This window comes from Myiozetetes cayanensis, unplaced genomic scaffold (genome assembly GCF_022539395.1).
Source record: "Myiozetetes cayanensis isolate MyiCay16 unplaced genomic scaffold, myiCay2020 scf5-8, whole genome shotgun sequence".
Taxonomy (NCBI): Eukaryota; Metazoa; Chordata; class Aves; order Passeriformes; family Tyrannidae; genus Myiozetetes; species Myiozetetes cayanensis.
Window position 1 is genome coordinate 109,837,569 of NW_026087742.1, and position 11,773 is coordinate 109,849,341.

The following is an 11,773-nucleotide window of genomic DNA, read 5'->3' on the forward strand; positions in this document are numbered from 1 at the left end:
TGCACATCATCTGATCTTTTTAGCAAAAAAATATTGCTGGTAAAGGAATTGCGTTGTTCAAATAGATGTTCAGTGTGTTCAGAGCACAGATTACAGAGTGCTGAATCTGATTAATGATCTGTACAGGTTCCAATGACAGCATCAAATTACGTATTTGGTGTGATGAAAGCTTTATTCCCTCTGGTGTTTTATACAAAGCAGATTTCTCAGATGAAGTGATCGTCATCAAGGGTCATACTCTGATAGGCCAGGACTACAGGCTTTGCAGGGAAGGCTGGAGTACAATCTGGAGCAAATGGATAGAAATCTGTTGTCATTATGTACTTAGACATTCAGTGCAGAAAATGAAAGTATTGCCTCAAGGAGGGACCTGATTACCAGAGTTTTTTCAGTGGCTAAAGAGTTTATCTAATCTCCTCCAGTTGATGACTCATTGGAAAAGAAGCAGTAGCGATAAATTTGAAAAGGAAACAGAATAAAAGGTTAGGCAAAGACAGGAGGCATGTGCTCCCAGCAGGGCTGCTGGTCTGGGTTACCTGGGGTCAGTCCCATCGTCACGCTGCAACTGTTCTCTTTGTCTCTTGTTCATCCTGTCAGTGTAAAGACATCAACTTTTTCAGTCAGTGATTGCAGCACCACATCCAGTCTTACCTGTCATCTCACCTGGGATTTCTAGGTTCTACTTCAAACTGTAATTTGCAGGTAGATTCAGCTTAAATAAGCCCAATAAGAGCATGGGACACTTCATCATATTCCTTGATCATTCTACTATAACAAGAGAGATAAATGACATTTCTGATAGCATCTCTCAAATATTTACCCTTGTTCTTTCTAACCCAACTTCCGTTGTTTACTTTTCTATATTTTTTGGTAAACGTTTGTTTCTTCTTGCAGTCGAAGCAAACATTGCTTCTGAGGGTATTGGAGATCTCAGAGGCTCGTGTGATTGAAAACATTTCTGGTGAAGCAAGGGAAACAAACACTTTGGGCTATTTACAAAGAAGGAACAGCCAGAAATTGAGCGGACCAGGAATCTTAATTGAAACTGTTTGTTAAATAGGACTTGTGTGCTGAGCTGAGTCAGAGATTAGATTCAGGTTAAGGGAAGTGTTCTCTGAAGAAATGTGAAAACACTTGAGAGCTGAGAACTGGCTTATGGAAACAAGAGTACCACATTGTTGATCTTTTCCAGCTCTCTCTGTCTGTGTAAGAAGGTGGTGTGCTCAGGACTCTCTGGGTGAAAGGACTGTGTCCTGAATTACGTTATTTAAGTTTTGTGGGTCTACAAATATTATGGGATCACATACTTGAAAGGTTGCCAGAGTTCTTTAACTATATCAGTGGGTTCAAAAAAGAATACATCCTCTCACTGCTCCTTAAAAGCCCGAGGAATCTGATAATTAGACGCTGTTGAATCACAATGGGCTTTATGAAAAAAACCCAAACAAACAACAACTTGGCTGTTTTATGTGGATAAATTAAAATTATGGGCTCATTGCAACCACCAGTGCTTCTGCAGGACTTCTCACGAGCAAGTCTCAGCATGTTTTAGAAGGAGTCAGCCCTGCCAGGAAACGGAGACCCAGCAGTGGAGCGAGAGGCCAGTGGCTGAGTTAGGACCGAAGCCCAGCTCTCCTCTGGGTGAGTGACCCCATGTTGCCCTCGCAGTGCAAACATCAGCTTCCTCCCACGATAACTGGGGACCTGGGAGTGGTGTGAGGAGCTCAGGCTTAGCATGGGAACCAGCACTCAGACTGCAGCCCCTGCACTTGCCCTGGAACTCCTTGCTCTTCCCTGGGAATCAGAGTTCCATGTGCAAGATGAATCTTGTGGTGCTGAGCAGGGTTTTGGGAGGTTTTCTGCTACTGCTGGTTGGTCTTCAGTTTAGCACCAGAGTGAGGCACCCTTGCTTGCCTTGCATAAAACTCTGAGGTGTTCTTGAAGGAGTTAATCATGACTTTGACATACACTCAGCAGGGATCAATCGTGGACTGGGGGCAGGTTTCAGGGACTCAACAGCATTCCCAAAAGTAGTTGCAAGTAGAGTTGAGCCCTGCTGAATTTTCTGGCATGGGCTGTGCCGTGGAGTTATGCGTGTCTTAACAAGATGGAAGCATCAGGACGTCTCTGGGTCCCTGTTGATGTCTGTTTGAGCAAGTGTGCTCAAAGAATAACACACCACCAGTCACTTTTCTAGGAATCACTCTAGGATGCACCAGAGGTCAAATCATGCTTTGTAGTTACTGGAATCCCATGTAAGGAAAGGATCATACACCTCTGACCAGTGCTTTTAATACTTTGGCTACAACTTTTGATTTAGAAGTCTGATCTTTCTTGAAACTCGAGCCCACATGGACAGTCTGTAGACATCACATACAGATTCACCCCTACCTCAGTTCAGCTGAAGGCATTGGATTGGAGGTACAATTTGCAGCAATGGAAACCTTTCAGAGCAGGTTAGGTTAAGACTTAGCAAGAATTACGTGAATTAATTATAGATTAGGCTTAGGGACAAGGAATGTGTTTCCACATGGATGGTTCAATTGGAACATGAGTTGGTTTTTTTTTTGGTGCAGTTTCCTAGTTACTGTGGCTGTTGAGTGGTTTTCCTTTTGTAGTCGTCAGGTGGTCTGTGATTTGGGATTAATTCTGTGCTAGGTTTTATGTCTGTCAGTGTGTAGGCAGGGTGCTAAATTGCCAGCCATCGGAGCTGGGAACTGCCAGCCTTTCATTGCCATGTGTTTGTGCTGTTTGTCCCACTGGCTTAAAACCACTTTGTTCTCCTTCTGTCTTCCCTGACTCTACTAAGCCCAGGGACCCTATACCTTCCTCTGAGCCCCAAAGATCTGCCCTCATCCTTCTGAACGAGGTAACCCTTCCTTTTCTCCCCAACTTTTTGGCCACCATCTGCAACCTCAGCTTGGTTTGGGTACTTTCAGAGGTCACCTGCATTCCCAAAAGTCAGAAGCTTCCTAGTGCTGTTTCCCTTGATGTTCCTGCTCCTGGAGGCCTATTTCTACTGCACAATATTTTACCTCGAGTGTGAAGGTCTCCTTTTAGGGGCAGGTGTGATTACAGCTGCAGTGCCCTTCAGGATGGGAAATCCATGCCTCCAGAGGGAGAGTTTGCAAGGCTACTCAAGCAGGACCTCATAAGTAATAGGTCCTGTCTGAGCTGCAGGAAGATGGCTGAGCAAGGCTTTTCTCAGCAGAATTATTACTGTAGGTTATTTAAACATAGCTCTGCTGGGTCATTGAATTCTGTCATCCCAGGGCAGTAGCTGGCAGAACTGTAAGTGGTTGTGGCTGTCAAATTTGCATGTAGTCCTCAAAAACTGCTTTATAAAATGCTCAGTATCTGAATTCTCATCAGTTCAGGAGAAGATACAGCTTTATGCTGAGAAGGTTTTGTGCTATTCTGTCAATAGCATAAAAATAACCAGAAATGCAGTGATTGATAAAGCACCAAAACAAGGAAGAAGCTAATTTATATACTGGAGCATGTTGAATTATTAAAATTAGACCTGGATGTTATGTTTTTCCTTTTCCGTGGAATCTTTCAACTTTAAAATTAAAATCTTTCCTCCCTACTGATACAGATCAAAATAGCAGTGTCTCTGATGTAACATAAAGTCTTGGTTGGTTGATACTTCAGGCTTTTTGTCGTATTGCTTCCTTTATTAAAAATGGCAGTAAAATGAATTTCTAAATCCAGTTCTCAAAATACACTTTTTTATAGAACTGACATTTTGACGACTCTGAACCGCTTTTCGCAGTGGCCCCACCTTACAAATGTTTTTTTGAAGTATCAGCATTTCCTAACAGCCACAGAACAGTTTTGTTGAAGAGCTCCTGTCTGACTCAGTTTATATCAATGTGTGGCACTCTTTTCTTCCTCACAGTGGAACTCAACATCTGTGCTGCCTGTCACCAGTTCAGCCTTGGGTGCTGCGGGTTCAGGGCTCGTGTGTGGGTGCAACCTGACAATAAAAACCTCGGGGTGAGCTGGTTCCCCTCCAGCGAGCAGCAGGAGCGCCTGTTCTGCCTTGTTATTCACTGCATTATTTTGTGTGTCCATTTTACAAAGCTACCACCAATTTACAAACGTACAGGCTCATCAGACCGTGCGTTCAGTGTGTGGATTGTGGAATGCATCTGATTTACAGCCCCATCCTGCTCTCAGAAATGCTGTAGAGAAAACCTCTGTTGGATTTTTCTTTCAAGCACCTGGTTAATTTGTCTCCTTTTGTTCGCTGTGCAGGGCTGGTTTTGCTGAGGCCAACACTGGTGTTACATCATTGTGATTAATGCTCTTGTAAAGCTCTTTTCCAAGCTCAGAGGAGACAGCTGAGGCACTGGCTCTGAAGCATCCTGGCTCTTGGCTTACCTTCACTGCTGTTTCCTTGAAAGGGAGGTTTCCTGCTAAGTGGGAAGAAAGTGGGGCACTGGCACAGGTTGCCCAGGGAAGCTGTGGATGACCCAGCCCTGGAATTGTCAAGGCCAGGTTGGATGGGGCTCTGAGCAACCTGGTCTAGTGGAAAGTGCCCCTGCCTGTGGTAGGGGGAGTGGAACTGGATGATCTTTAAGGTCCTTTCCAACCCAAACCATTCTGTGATTCCAGAAAGTTCAGCAGCTGTTCCTGGTGGGCAGATGGGGATGTTCCTTTCCATGCTGCTTCACGAGGCTTAGCTGAAGGTCTTTCTCGAGCCTTGGAGGCAGCAGGTGGTCGGTCAGTGGTTCTTGTTGCTGTAAATGAGGCTTGTAGGGAGTCCCCCCCCCAGCTGGGGGGAAAGGCAGCTCAGCCTTGCTGCAGTAAATCTCTGGCACAGGCTTTGCCCTTCAACGTCAGAATCAAAGTGGGAATGAGATCAAAGCTTTGGATCTTCCTGCTTTAAAGTCACGGGACAGATGGCAGCCAGTGTCCTGATCCGAGGGGCTGGCTGGGAACAGCGGAGACACTGGATGTGGGGGAGGAGGGAGGGATGGCAGCTGTGTGTGTTGGTGCTGGTGCAAGCTGGCTGCTGACGCTTGCAGGCTGGCAAGAGGATGTGCTTGATCAGCTCTGTGGGTAGAGAGGATGTCCTGGATCAGTTCATGCTGGCAAGGGCCGAAGTGAGAAAAATACTGAGACTGAGGTGGATGTGAGTCCTTCCCAGGCTTTCCACGCAGAGCTTCCCAGAGTCCCTCCCTGCTCACAAGGTACATACCACCTTTTCCTTTCGAACATGTCACTGAACTGACCCTCTCGTGCTACAGAAACGTCTCAGTTTCCTTCTCAGTTTGGGGGGGAGGGTTTAGCCATTTATCTTGTGGGTGGCTGGTGTTACCCTTCGTGCCTGTTGTCCCTCCTGAATATCAGATTTGTGTTCCCTTGCATTGGGAGGCAAGGGAAGGCTTGTTGCTCTGGGCTGGCACATCCCACCCAGCCTAATTTAACCTGTGGTGCTGCCCTCAGAAATAGGTCTGGAGCAGGTTATACTTGCTTTTCTCCCAGCAGGGAGTTCCCATTATGATTCCACTGGAATCACTGAGAGGTCCTTGGAGTGCTGGCCTGGAACAGCACTGGGCATGGGAGAGCAAGCAAAGCAGCAGCTAAAATGAAGGTGGTACATGGGTTTGATTTCTGTGGTTCTTGTGTGTTGTGTCACCAGTGACTTTCAGAGCACATTTTGAAGTACTCTGGGAACCTTAACTGTAGGATAATATTACAGTGTTAATAAAGGAGCAGACAGGAAAGAAACATGTCCAGGTTTTTCCAGATCATACTGGAAAAGAAGCAGCTAGGGAGTAAGGAAATAGTGATTGCAGTGCAGTAGAGAAGGCTGTCAGGCTTTTAGCAGGATGATTGTTGATGGGCAAGAATGGAGTGCATTACTGTCAGAACAATTCCATCCCACGCTGCTTTAAGTCTCCTCAGCCCAACTGGCACAGGAAGCATGTTTGCATGGTGAAGTGCCAGTAAACCAGGCTAGGGAGGAGCCAGGCTTCTCCCAGCTGACTTAAATAATGTAAAACCACTGTCCTTTACTGGGAAACACTAAAAATCCCAGAGACAGTGCTGAAGCCCCTTTTATGTGATGAGAAATTAATTCAATTCCCAGTATAGCCAATGATGAGGTTAATTTATGCAAGTTCTAACATTAATCTTTAATTTATCTCAATGCCTCTTCATCTAGCTGAGAGCTCTCTATCTCCTGACTGTGCTGTTTTGATCAGTTTTCTTCTATCTGTTTCATTGTCTCTCGCCTTGTCTAGATTCCTTCTGGACCATTTCATCCCACCTTATCAGTTGTGGGGTATGTCTTCTTTTTCACTATTTACTTCCTTTTCCCAAGTGGGACCACAGAATGGTTACTGTTGGAAGGGACCTTAAGGATTATCTAACTCCAAACCCTCTGCCATGGGCAGGGACACCTTGCACTAGACCAGGTTGCTCAGAGCCCGTCCAGCCTGGTCTTGAACACCTCCAGGGATGGGGAGTCTCCAACCTCTCTGGGCAAACCTCATCCCTCTGGAGGGTGTCACAGTGTGGCTGTCCATGCCAGCCACCTCCCACAATGGGATAACATCTCACACGGGATAACAAACCTATGCAGGAGCACAGATTCCCATCTGTGGTGTCCTGTAGCCTTTTGCTCCATATTTATGGAGCAAGTAGCAGAGTAGCATCTTATCTGAATGGCCATGCAAATGCATGGGATCACTCATGGGAGCAGGGAGGTCTAACTCTGTAATTCATACACGGTGATGCTGACGAGATCTTCTCAGGGAGGAGCTTCATGGTGGTCTCTTAGGTCTGTGTTATTTCTACTCTCCCCAAAGTATCACCTGTGAGCTGTAAGAGTGTGGTTGGCAAACTGGAGTTGGATGTTACAGACTTTATCTGATGAAATTACTGTCTGGGGGAATAAACAAGCAGTGTTTTATGTTTGGCTTTAGGAAATGCAGAGATTAGTTAAGGCTGTGTTTTAAACCTCCTCCCTAAACAGACTCCAGCTGTGGCAGTCCCTTGCTCCAAGCTGCAGTGCCAAAAACACAGGCTCTTTCCTGGACAGGCTTTGTCCTGAGATGATCTCTCGGTTTGTGAATGTGTTCTGACTTGGCAAAAAGCAGTTGTTTAAAATATTCAGCGTGACAGCTGTGAAACTGCACAGACCATGGTCCGGTGACGGACTGGGGAGTCACCAGTGCCCTCTGCAGAATGACAGTCAGCACTGGTGTGACACCAGTGGGGCTGGCAGCTCCAGCCCCGGTGGTTTGTGGGCACACCACCCCTGGTCTGCCGTAGCTGAGAGATGGAGGTGCAGCTTCCTCCAGGAGATGCAAGACAAAAAGCAAAGGACGTGAAATCCATTGGCAGCCTGGAAATGTATTGGTGTTTACACTGCACTTTTCTTCTGTGTGTAGGGCTAAAATAGGACACATCTATCTCTAGCTTTACAGGGGCAGAATGCTCCAGTAACCTTCCTGGGCTGTAAACCTCAGATTTGATCGTGGTGTCTATTCACAGGTAAAGAATCAAGTATTTGGGCTGAAAGGCTTGCTGCCAATTTGCTGTGCAGCTTGTTTGATTAAATTTCAATATATGAAATTCCCTTTGATGGAAAAGAAAGGCCAGTACTTACAACAAACCCCATGGTAGTGTACTTATGGCAGTACAAGCTAGGCAGATGTGTAACAGTATTTGGAGGAAATTTCTGTGAGCTGTCTGGTGGTTACAATAGGCAGCCAATTACACGTATCATTTGTCCAAGTGGAGTCACTGCTGTCTGTGCCAGGATGGGTGAGTAACAATGATGCCCCTTCTCTTCTTAAGAGATGCTTATCTGCAACTTTCACTCATCCTTTCATGAAGGTCCCAGGTGAAAGCACTGAGCTTTCCAGGCTTATCAATGGATTAAAGCTGGCAAGAAAGTTAAAAACCCCAATCATTTCTTTTTAGCAGGCTTATGACAGATAAAGGAACTCTGAAGTATTTCTGTTCCTCCCCAAACGGGCAATGTCAGATAGGCTGTTTCCTGCCTTCCCTCTCTTAAGAATATGACGTGGGAAGTCTCAGAAGTATTGAATTGCTTTTCCTTAATCAAAAAGACAAGAGTCTTGGAGCTTTAATAGAGGCATATTTTCTTCTCAACAGTTCTCAAACATTTGAGCTACACCGGATTTAATGATACAGGAGTTTCAAATGGGCTAAATAAATCACCACTTTTGCTTTTCCTTGAGTGATGTGCTGATGATAAAGCTTCTGTCAGAGATCTGCTTTCAGGAAAAAAACCAGCATTAGAACCAGACTGAGTTTGCTGTATCTGAAAAAAACAGCAGTGGAAAAACATGCCTCAGATACATAAACGTTACTGTTCAACACAAGAATGTCAAATGTGCATGAGGTCTCTTCTGTTCTTGGGGACCTCGGTTCCATTCAGTAAATATATTCAGTTACTAGTGGTAACTTGGAAGGCTTAAGAGCAGGGAGGAGAAGGAGGGGTAACCAAACAGAAAGCTGACAGGGGCTGCAGCTGTGCAAGCACGGCTTGTCTGGCTGGAGCTGCGGCGCCGCGGCCGAGGGAGGAGTGAAAGCCCTGGCAGGTCACAGCGCAGTTTGTTCTTCCTGATTTACGAGTCCCACGCTTCGAGTATGCCTTGGCTTTGCTGTGTTAATGGCTTCAAGTGCCCAGGAGTGTGTGTGTCTTAGGCAGGCACCGCTGTGCCGGGTGTGTCAGTCATCAGGCAGCAGCACTGCGAACGCGCTGCTGCATCCTCACGCCACCGAGGAGGCTTTTGCTTTCCAAAATGTAGAGCCAGGGGTATGTCACTGTGCTTTCCAAACTGGACCCTAAAGGGGGCTAGAAAGCAGACAAAAAGGGTCTCTCACTTGCTGATCGTGGTGCAGTGCCATGTGAACGTTGCAGTCTGTATTTCCAGCACAGTCACTCAGCTCACGCAGGTGCTGTCAAGCCAGGGAGAAGGAAAATAGATAAAGCAATATGCTTGCAAGTACTGCAAATACATCACATCCTGTTTATTACACAGAACTCCTCCCACCCTATTAATAAAACGTCCTTAAGGTTTCAAAGTGGAAAGCTCAGCAGCTGCTGATGCAATATGACAAGAAGAGCAGAGTGATGATGGTTTATACCACCCACAGATCAAGTCTGAAAGCTTTATTTACATACTGCAAGGCTGTTTGCATAAGGCCTTGCCTGCTTTGGTGCCTGGGAAATCTGGTGGTGAAACAATTCAGTTGTGTTACAAAATTAAAAAGCATTCTAAAGACTTAAGACATTAAGTGCTCTTTGCATGCTGCTGTATTACATTCATAAAACACGCGAGCCTGGCTCTAATGGGCTGTAAATGAACTGTTGGTGAAAAATTTATCAAAATAAAACTACAGACAGCCTGGGAGAGTGCCTTCCAGGTTCCTCATAAAGACTTCATATCAATTAGCACAGCTAGTCCCAGAGAGCACATAACAGGCTTTTCACTAGGCCTTGCAGATGCTGGGGATGTGGCTTTAATTTTTACAGTTCCAGTATTTACACCAACTGGTGGGCTTGGAGGATCAAGATTTTCAGTGAGAGCAAGGAAATGGTATCGTTCAGAAGGGAAGATAAACAAAACCATAACTACCAGAAAAATGGGAAGTCAGAGCTGTGTGGGCTGAGTTCTGTCCTTATTTGGCTTTGGGGAATTATGTGATTTTATTCTATGACTCAGAGTTGTTTTTACAGCATTTGCGTCACCCAGAAAAGTTGCATCTGCATAAGACCCAGCATGTTCCAGGAGAGAATATTTTGTTCTGTAATGTGAACTTGCTAACAGACACTGACAGCTTTCATGTTTTGCTTCATTATTATTATTATTATTGTCATTCAGGCATAAACTGCAAGATGTCTCAGAGCTATCAGTTTGTGTTACTGCAGCAAGTATATGCAGTATCAGGGAAAATCAAAGCACTTGGAGAATCATCTTACAGATCAGCAATAGTGAATTCCATTTCTGGAGAGAGCCCTAAGCTTTCAGTTTGCCTCCTTTGACCTGTGTTCCCATGTGGAAAAACACAGCCTGTGTATGACGTGGATAATGGAACTGCCCCCCTCAGTTCCACCCGGATCTGAGCATATTATTTTGCTTGCAGAGCCTAACCCATTATAGGTGCCACAAATTAGTCCCTGCCCTGAAATGTAAATACTTGTGTTTTTCCATCCAGGAGGGTGGTTAGAGAATTTGGCACATAATGCCCTAAGGAGCTGGCAGAACCGAAAGTAGGTGAGCTCAGGCACTGGTTTGAAGATGCAGCAAATCCCAGGAAAGCCAAATTTAGGGCTTTGGAGGCTGGATCACAAGCGCTGCAGCCCTGTGATGCAAAGTGCTGATCCAGTATTGGCTCGTTCTGCTTGTTCAGATATGTTTGAGTGTTTCTGAGAAGTTATTTTCGTGCTGGCAGGCTCGGTGAGGGATCAGGTGGTGTCTGCCCATGCGGCTCTGCAAGGCTGGAGATCATTCCTCTTCCTGCAGCTGTCACGGAGCTGTCACGGAGGTACGATGCTGACATAAACACTGCTCTGGCTAATTGGACAGAAAGGAGGTTGTGTGCCCTCACCCAGCCTGGAGCGTGGCAGTGGCACCGTGTGGGTTGGCTTCTATTCATGGCCATGGAGGAGCCTCAACCTCCCACCCATTGCTTGGGACCGAGTGACAGCTTGGATGTAGTTGAAATCCAAAGCAAAATGGGGGTGCTTTTTTGTTCCTGAGAGAGGGACGATCACCTTTTACCCTCTTCTTTCCTGGACATTTCAGGCACTGGACTTTGCCTCCGGTTCAGTGTGCCGCCTGTTTGGCACCGAGCTCAGGCACCAGGGTGTGCCATGACCCTGTGAGCCATTTCTGCAAAGCAAACTTCCTTCCCTCTCACCTACTAATTTTTCTTTATAACTTTTTTTTTTTTTTTAACAACTGCGTTTTACCAGTGGTCTACTTTTTGGCTTTTGCTTTTCATCACTCAGGTTTTAGCAAGACAGAAGGCTGAAGCTCAGTAAGGTGCTGCAGCCTGGAGGGGAGCAACGCAGTAATCTGCTCTCTGTCTCTCCTCTGGTGTCCAGAGGAGAAGAAAATGAAGCGGACGTGATTATCAGATAGCTCATTAACTGAATCCCATCAGAAATGGTCACTCTGCAAATTCTTGGTGATTCAATTCCCCCATTTAATTATTTCCTCCTGTAGAAATGATTAGCTCACATTAGAGACAAATTACCTGTTAATTTTCCATTTGATAATTAGTGCTTTTCTAGGCCCTAGTTAGCTTTCTTGCCTTATGTCAGACTTGATCCAAAGCAGGCACCCAAGTCTTTTGATTTGGGTTTCTATTAATGTTTCCATTTCCCCTTTTAGGTGAGAAAAGACAGGCAGGGGTCTGACAGTGCCCAAAGGACCTCCTGGAGAGATGGTTCCTTCCCCACTTCTGCTGTGGACTTTGCATGAGAGACGAAAAACCCACTCCAAAATTAATTACAGTGCCAAACCGTGACCTTTGCAGCTTCTGCTGTGCTGGTGCCCAAAGTCTCTGAGCCTTGATTTTTTTATCTGCCTGAGTGTTTGTCGGGCACGGGGCCAGGGGCAGTGGCCTGGAGGGATTTCACAGTGGATGAGGGCATTATCTTGGGGTCTGGACTCTGCTCCTGAGGCTGCTGCTGTATTTTATCTACAGATTTGCTCAATGCAAAATGCAGAAGCTGTCCAGGAAACAGAAGGCGATGCTTTCCCCTTCCTCCCTCCCC